The following is a 9,194-nucleotide window of genomic DNA, read 5'->3' on the forward strand; positions in this document are numbered from 1 at the left end:
ACACCCTTAAACCACACTAATATACATGACTGAATCAATCAATAAGTGCGGAAGAATACACAAATCTCCCATGAGAAGAATTCCAAATATTTACATAGCCCTCCAGGAGGTAGAACATAACCCTCCACTGAGTGTGAGCTCTTTGCAGTGATTTCCTTCCGAATGAGTACGCTACGGAGAGGGAGAAAAGTGCATTTATAGTGGAGAAAGGGCTTCCCTGGTGGCTCAGACAGTAAAGAACCTGCCTGCAATGCAGGCGACCTGTGTTCGATCCCTGTGTCAGAAAAATCCCCTGGAGAAGGGAATAGCTACCCACTCCATTCTCGCCTGGAGAATTCCATGGACAGAGGAGCCTCGTGGGCTACAGTCTCCGGGGTTGCAATCAGACATGACTGAGCAACACACACACACAATCAGACATGACTGAGCAACACACGCACACACGAGAAACCTCACAAACGCTACTTCAACCAGGTGATGAAGGGTAACATCAACAGTGGTAAGTCACGTTGATAGTATGTTCCCTTGAGACAATGTGGTGGAAATAGCACTTTTCTCTCTGTAATCTTCCTTCTCTAAACCAATAACTCCAATCTAATCATGAGAAAAAGAATCAAATTCTAATAGATGGGCTTCCTTTAAAATACCTGACCTATACTCCTCAAAATTGTAAAGGTCATTAAAGGCAAGTTTAAGAAACTTATAGCCAAGGAGTTTAAGGATATAAAACAAATAATATATGGCATCCTGGCTGGGACCACGGATCAGAAAAAAGATATTAGGTAAAAACTAAGGAAATATGAACAGAATATGGGCTTCAGTTAATGTATCAATATTATTTCATTCATTGAAATATAATTAAATAGTATTTCATTATCCCATTAATTGAAACAGGTGTACCATACAAATTTGTCACTAATAGAGGAAATGGTTTGGGTATATAGAAACTGTACTTTTCTGTAAATGTAAAATTGTTCTAAAACACAATCTTTATTTAAAAAAATAAGACACTTGCCTGATGTCTACAGATTCAAAAGGATGTACTGTAACAAAAGAGAATTAAAAATCCTGTTGGTAAAACAGGAATGAGATGAAAGCAAGTATCAAAGTAGATTAGCAGTCTTAAAATCTTGATTGGAAGCAGTAGAAAGCAGAAGTGACACTTCATTGAACCAACGATATGACAGAAAAGTCTAAAAATGTCTCCCAAAATAAGGAGGAAAAGGGAGAAAAAAATTTTATGGTAAAAAATAAAATCATGGAAAAAAAATTTCAAATCAAAGTGATCCATGCACATGGCAAAAGGAAAAAGCACATGAGAACTTTTATGATAAAAATCAACCATTTTCTACCTTACCTTAATTTCTATGTCCAGATTTACTCCACAGAAGTGTTTTGGTTTTTTTAAAAAAAAACAACTGATGAAAGCTTTTATGTTTTTTTCTCAATGGACATGAGTTTGAGTAAACTCTGGGAATTGGTGATGGATAGGGAGGCCTGGCATGCTGCAGTCCATGGGGTTGCAAAGAATCGGACACAACTGAGTGAGTGAACTGAACTGATATGAATTATTAGTGAGACATACACATTGGCAGGCTTTGATTTAGGGTGAGAGGAGGAACTGGCTGTCAAGCTATGGGCTCCCTACACAACAGAGTGAAAAGGTTTTACTATGAAAAATGTCAACACCAAAGCTAAAAGTCTTCGCTCTCCTCAGGTGGTTTATTCAATTTATTTAGGAAAGAACCTTTTGTGGGAGGAAGGTGCTGGAGCTAAACTGCTTCTCTGTGCATGTGAGAAGAGGGCTGGGAGTTTGGGGAGATAACTGGAATGGACGTTTCACATGTAACCCTTCACTCAATCCCTATCTTCTATTTGACTTGGCCTGCTTGCTCTGTTGAAATAGCTTAAGATTCACACAGGCAGATGGGTTTCCACCTTCACTGTGGTCACCTCCTACCATATTCTAAGTGGTAGCCTTTGCTAAACTGTATCTTTAAACCATATTTTCACTGTCTTGTAGAAATATTTGAAACCATTTATATACTCATTAAGATCCCCATTAAATGGGGACACAAGGCAAAGTGGATCAACTGAGGAAAGATTCTGAGATCCAACACAAACCTTCTCCAAAACTTTAGGAATGTATGGGTTTATTAAAAAAAAAAAGTTCCAGGTGCTGAAGAGGTATCACTCATTGAGTTTCAGCAGAAGAATGAACTATGGGCCCAGATACTTTAAGAATTAATAATATACAAGGAGAAAAAAGAAACAGTTCACAAATCACATGTTAAAAACAAAAACCAAGGGAACATTAAAAAAAAAAGATTTAACAAACAAAAATATCCATTGTAATGATAAATGCACTGAGTAAAAATTTAACTCAATTACATAAAATTCAAGAGACATCCAAAAGAACTCCAAAGCTTAAAGGGATGATTAAAAAATTAACAAGCAAATGTAAACAATAAAATATGCAGGGATAAACTGAATTAAGATATATATTTAATTGAAAGCTCAAATGAATGAAATTAGACAAGGAGGAAACTTTTAAACGGTTGAAGGCACAACTCATGACATTATGACTACTACTATCTGTATCCAATCACATATCTGAAATATATAGCAAAACTTTCAGACAAGAAGAGATGTGATCAATAGCAGCACAATATAAATAGGAGACTAAGTCAACTTTTTCAGTCCTTAGCAAATAAAGTAAACTAAAATTAACAGCACAGTGGAATATGCTTACTTTGATATATACAACCAGATAGAATGTAATTTCTATTCAAGCTCTTATGAGAATGCTTAAAAAAGCCTCTACTTATTAAGGTACCAAAACTCTTCAATAAACAAAAGGTAAACAAAAGTTGTACAAACCACACTTATTATCAGAACGAAAACTAGCTTTTAACACCACGTAGAAATAGAAAAAACAATTTCAACTACTTTGAAATTTAACTTTTGCTTCTAAAACACAACTCAAATTAATTAAAAATACTTCAAACACTGCACTTCAAAATCTATATAGCACAGCTCAAGTTCTACTGTTAGGAAATAGTGAAGCTTTACATATATAATTAAAAAAGAATGAGAATAACTACACATTCAACTCAAAGAGAGAAAAAGCATCAAAATACACTAGGGGTTTATAGACTAAAAATTAATAAATTACTCAGTATAAATAATTACAGAGCTAGGAGGGCAGGTTAGAGATGTTCAGGATGACATGCTGGCTCTAAAAGATTTCAAAGGAGGAACACTCAGCATAATAAACGGACCAAGGTACCGCCGTGACTGCGAATAGCTTAAGTGGTCTGTTTAAGGGACGAGCAATAGAATAGTCAAGAACTGTTGAAGTTTAAAGTACTAAACAGACACCTTTAAGGACGATGGTGTAACTCAGGATGAAGAGTTAAGGCGCTAAGCCAGTACCTCTGAAGGAAGGGCTCAGTAAGGCGCAGGTGACAGGAATCTGGAGAGTTAGATTAACTAGCCAGCTGACACAGGTTCAAATGATTTTACAGCGTCAGGGAACTGGAACAGATGCTAATTATGAGGAATAGGTAGTATCTGTAAGAAGGGTTGTTTTTAATTGAATACGTCATTGGCATAGCAATACCCCGAGGTAAGGAGAATCTTTCACCTTCCGAGATTAGCTTGTAAAAAGGAGCATAAAGCAGGGTGTCAATAAGCATCTGAATAAAGAGAACGCTTACAAAAGCCGCTACTTTATAAAGGTACCAAAAAATTCTTCAATAAACAAAAAGTAAATAAAAGTTGTACAAACCACGTTTATTACCAGAATGAAGACTAGATCTTAACACCAAAGAGAAAAAGAAAAAACAATCTCAACTACTTTGAAATTTAACTTTAGATTCTAAAACACAAACTCAAAAACACTTCAAACACTGCACTTCAAAATCTATATAGCACAGCTCAAGTTCTACTGTTAGGCAATGGCGAAGCCTTACACATATTAACAAACAAGAATGAGATGAATTACACATTTAACTCAAAGTGAGAAAAATGAACAAAAAGTACGGATTTATAGGCTAGAAATTAATAAATTACTCATTATATTTACTACAAAATATAAAATTACCAAGTTACTTTCAGCGCGTGGCCAGGAATGACTGAGAAAGCAAAGCAAATTGGAATGAACATGTTTCTCCATTTTCTTTTCCAGTTCATCGATCCAATCACACTCGATCTGGAATCCACGAGTCACTCCAAAATCAAGCTGAGCAAGATATATTCACCAGGGTAAGCGCCTGGAGACCACCCGCATCGCAGAATTGAAGGGGAGACAGGGAATCCGGCCGTGGAACCTAGCCTTGCTGTTTCCCACCCATACCCTGCTTGCTTCTCTCCCAGGCGCGGACTTCCTTCCACAGCCCAGGCCGTCGCGCCCTCCTCCAGCGTCTCCAGCAGAAACTGCAGCGCGCAGAGGTGGAATCCGGGCAACTACAAACAAGCCGAGGAGCCCCGTGCGTTCCGCGTGGATGCCCTCGAGCGGGATTCCCAATTCCTCACCCGCCTCCTCACTGCCCGCTGAGCCGCGTGATACCTGCAAGCACCGCTCCCAGCCAGGGCTGGGTACAGTCACACCCAGGAGCCGGAGGAGCTGCACAAGTCGCCCGCCCGGTCGGGGAAGGGAGCTTGCGTTGGTAATCACTCCAGAACTGAGGTACCGTGGGTCACACTTGACCCTTACTCGCCCGCGCCGATTCCTTCTTAAATTCCAGGAGCTGGCCGACACACCTGCGCATGCTCACCAGGCTTGGCTGGCGCCCCCAGCAGCACCCGCGGCCCACGTTTGTACAGTTGGCCAGGGGGTGGGGCCTCTCCCAGACCCGCCCCTTCCCCAGGCCCCTCCCACTTTGTAGACTTGAGTCCGACTCTAGGGCCAAGAACCGAGGGCCACCCATAGGGTAGGGTGACTTCTGTGGCTTCCTCCATCTACATCTAAAACTGGCCGAAATCTTTCTTACACGTTTTCACTGCCCCACCTACCCATCTCCCCTTTCTCCTGGAATCAAAAAGCAGTCAGGAATTTGTAGATAGAGAGCCCCTGGTGGCTCAGACAGTAAAGAGTCCGCCTGCAGTGCGGGAGACCTGGGTTCGATCCCTGTGTTGGGAAGATTCTCTGGAGAAGGAAATGGCAACCCACTCCAGGATTCCTGCCTGGAGAATACCTTGGCCATGGGATCGCAAAGAGTCGGACACGACTAGTGACTTCACTTTCACTTTCAAGATGTGAGAAGGCATAAGATTTAGTTTCACGGGCTATGTGTCATGGATATTTGTTAGTTTTAGGCTTCTGATTATTTGAATAACCTTTCTATAATTATAGTCTTCTGTTGAGTGTTGTGGAGAGTTAAAGCCTGTCTCTATCCATAGAAATTGAATACATCTGATATTAACTGCCTTTGTCTGCATTGAAGTTAGGACTTAATCAATTAGATACACCCAGTCTAGACCTTGAATTAAGAGCTAGTGACGTGAAAAAGCAAGAGCATCAGTTCCTTTTCTTTTTTAAAAACAGACTTTATTTTTCAGGTCAGTTTTAGAGTTAAGGAAAAAATGAGAAGCTATGGTACAGCGTACGTGAACCGTGAACTTCCAGATGTTCAAGCTGGATTTAGAAAAGGCAGAGGAACCAGAGATCAACTTGCCAACATCAGCTGGATCATCGAAAAAGCAAGAGAGTTCCAGAAAACATCTACTTCTGTTTTATTGACTATGCCAAAGCCTTTGACTGTGTGGATCACAATAAATTGTGGAAAATTCTGAAAGAGATGGGAATACCAGACCACCTGACCTGCCTCCTGAGAAATCTGTATGCAGGTCAACAAGCAACACTTAGAACTGGACATGGAACAACAGACTGGTTCCAAATAGGAAAAGGAGTACTCAAGGCTGTATGTTGTCACACTGCTTACTTAACTTATATGCAGAGTACATCATGAGAAATGCTGGACTGGATGAAGCACAAGCTGGAATCAAGATTTCCGGGGGAAATATCAATAACCTCAGATACGCAGATGACACCACCCTTATGGTAGAAAGTGAAGAAGAACTAAAGAACCTCTTGATGAAAGTGAAAGAAGAGAGTGAAAAAGTTGGTTTAAAACTCAACATTCAGAAAACAAAGATCATTCCATCATTCCATGGCAAATAGATGGGGAAGCAATGGAAACAGTGACAGACTTTATATTTTGGGGCTCCAAAATCACTGCAGATAGTGACTGCAGCCATGAAATTAAAAGATGCTTACTCCTTGGAAGGAAAATTATGACTAGCCTAGACAACATGTTAAAAAGAAGAGACATTACTTTGCCAACAAAGGTCCGTCTAGTCAAGGCTATGGTTTTTCCAGTAGTCATGTATGGATATGAAAGTTGGACTATAAAGAAAGCTGAGTGCTGAATAATTGATGCTTTTGAACTGTGGTGTTGGAGAAGACTCTTGAGAGCCCCTTGGACAGCAAGAAGATCCAACCAGTCCATCCTAGAGGAAATCAGTCCTGAATATTCATTGGAAGGACGGATGCTGAAGCTGAAACTCCGAAACTTTGGCCACTTGATGCGAAGAACTGACTCATTTGAAAAGACCCTGGTGCTGGGAATGATTGAAGGTGGGAGGAAAAGGGGATGACAGAGGATGAAATGGTTGGATGGCATCACCAACTCAATGGACATGAGTTTCAGTAGGCTCCGGGAGTTGGTGATGGACAGGGAAGCCTGGTGTGCTGCAGTCCATGGGGTCACAGAGTCGGACATGATTGAGCGACTGAACTGAACTGATAGTACAGTGAATTCCCAGATATCTCCCCATAAATTTTTCCCATTATTGACCTTGTTTTTGTTCAGTTGCTCAGTTTTGTCCAACTCTTTGTGACCCAGGGACTGCAGCAGCATGCCAAGCTATCCTGTTTTCACTATCTCCCAGAGTTTTCTCAAACTCATGTCCATTGAGTTAGTGATGGCATCCAACCATCTCATCTTCCTTCACCCCCTTCTCCTGCCCTCAATCTTTCCCAGCCATCAGTGTCTTTTCCAATGAATTGGCCCTTCACATCAGGTGGCCAAAATTTTGGAGCTTCAACTTCAGCATCAGTCCTTCTAATGAATATTCAGGGTTGATTTCTTTTAGGATTGACTGGTTGGATCTCCGTGCTGTCCAAGGGACTCTCAAGGGTCTTCTCCAGCACCACAGTACGGAAGCATCAATTCTTTGGTGCTCAGCCTTCTTTATGGTCCAACTCTCACATCTGTGCATGACTACTGGAAAAAACATAGCTTTGACTATATGGATCTTTGTCGGCAAAGTGATGTCTCTGTTTTTTTATATGCTGTCTAGGTTTGTCATAGCTTTTCTTCCAAGGATCTTTTAATTTCATGGCTTCAGTAACTATCCACAGTCCATTGTTATTATTTACATTATTATGGCACATCTGCTACAATTAAGAATATAAGAATGATACCTTATTATTAACTAAACTTTACACTTTGCTTGGATTTCGTTCAGTTCAGTTCAGTTGCTCAGTCGTGTCCGACTCTTTGCAACCCCATGAATCACAGCATGCCAGGCCTCCCTGTCCATCACCAACTCCCAGAGTTCACTCAAACTCATGTCCATCGAGTCGGTGATGCCATCCAGCCATCTCATTCTCTGTCGTCCCCGTCTCCTCCCACCCTCAATCCCTCCTAGCATCAGACTCTTTTCCATTGAGTCAACTCGTCGCATTTCCTTAAGTTTTGTTTTTTATCCTTTTTTTCGGATCCAGGATTCTACGCAGGATACCATATTACATTAAGTTGTCATGTCTCCTTGGGCTCCTCCTGGCTGTTACAGTTTCTCAGATTTGTCTCTGAGGACCTTTAAAATTTTGAGGAGTAAAGGTTATACATTTTACAGGAAGCCCATGTATGAGAATTTGTCTGATAATTTTCTCCTGATTAGACTGAGATTATGGGTTTGAAGATCTTCCGACATAAAGTGCTGTTTCCATCACATCATCTCAAGGGAACACACTGTCAACAGCATTTAACACTATTTATGTTAACCTTGATCACTTGGTTGAGGTTGTGTTGTCAGCAATTTCTTTTTTTCTATCAGAGGTAGAGGAAGCCGCAATATTCCAATTTCCAGGTTCAGCGAATTGCTGCGCCAGCCTGAAGACGGTATTGACTGTGTAAACTGCGCCACCTAGCGCTGATTTGCAGTAATGTCCTCAGCTGACCTGTGCGTGCATGCGTCCGTGCAGTTACTTTGGTCGTGTCTGACTCTTTGTGACCCTGTGGACTGTAGCCCACCAGGCTCCTCTGTGCATGGGATTCTAACCCATTCTGTGATAAGTGAATTAGACCTGTGGTTCTGGCTGTAATATTATTCAGTATTTTTTCTTTTTAGCTTAAATCATACATTGGCAGTTTCTCTTACTTGCAACTAAAAACCCTGGCTGATACACCATCTTCATTATTATTCTTTAGAAGCTTCTTGGTCCTTTATCCCCATTTCCCTCCATAGCAGAAGAGGTAGTCGTTTTCATTGGTAATGTGAAAAAGCCCCACAGTCATCTGTTTGAATGGGATGGAGCATGATTCTCTCTGAGCTTTAGTTATCCGTTGCAGCATAACAAACCATCTCAAAACTTAGTGCCTTAAAGCAGCAGTCATTTTATTTGCTCAGGATTCTGCGGTTTCACAATTTGGAAAGTGGGGATGACAACGACAATATTTAAGATATGACCATGGTTGAAATCACTGAAGAAATGAAGATCAAAGAATTATGAGAGTGCAAAGTATCTGAATATTTCATTCTGTGTGAAAATTAAAGTAACCAAGAGCTTTAAAAAGAGCAGTGTGTTAGGGAAAGTGGCAGTCAGTAAGGGGTAAAGTCTGAAGAAAAAGGGAAGGGGCATAGAAATCTAAAAAAATATTAAATAAATTTAAAAAAAGGAAAATTAAAAGCTCACAATCCCACTTTCACAGTCATATCTTATTTCTTCCTTCACCTTCATGGCAAAACTTTTCCAAATTAGTGTCTGCATTTTCTGTTTTTTTTTTTCCTCCAGTTACTGAATTAGATTTCATCTGGATCATCATTGGCAGCCAAGTCACAAACTCCAACTATTAATTTTTTGTCCTTTTCTGTATCACCTCAGTTATCACAAGCTTGAATAGGGG

The 9,194-nt window shown here is 40.4% G+C and overlaps 1 protein-coding gene across 3 annotated transcripts in view; it reads right to left on the reverse strand.

Annotated features, from left to right (window-relative positions):
* ZNF215 (zinc finger protein 215) overlaps nt 1–4,784 on the reverse strand; it is a 28,496-nt gene extending 23,712 nt beyond the window's left edge. Inside the window, exon 1 of one of the 3 annotated variants that reach the window (XM_055423458.2) lies at nt 4,571–4,784. The gene's annotated coding sequence lies outside the window, so the exon portion shown is untranslated. The other 2 variants (XM_055423459.2, XM_055423460.2) reach the window with 2 other exon arrangements.
* Nucleotides 4,785–9,194: the final 4,410 nt, after the last annotated feature.

This window comes from Moschus berezovskii, chromosome 14 (assembly GCF_049115385.1).
Source record: "Moschus berezovskii isolate FMDL1 chromosome 14, NW_MosBer_1.0, whole genome shotgun sequence".
NCBI lineage: Eukaryota > Metazoa > Chordata > Mammalia > Artiodactyla > Moschidae > Moschus > Moschus berezovskii.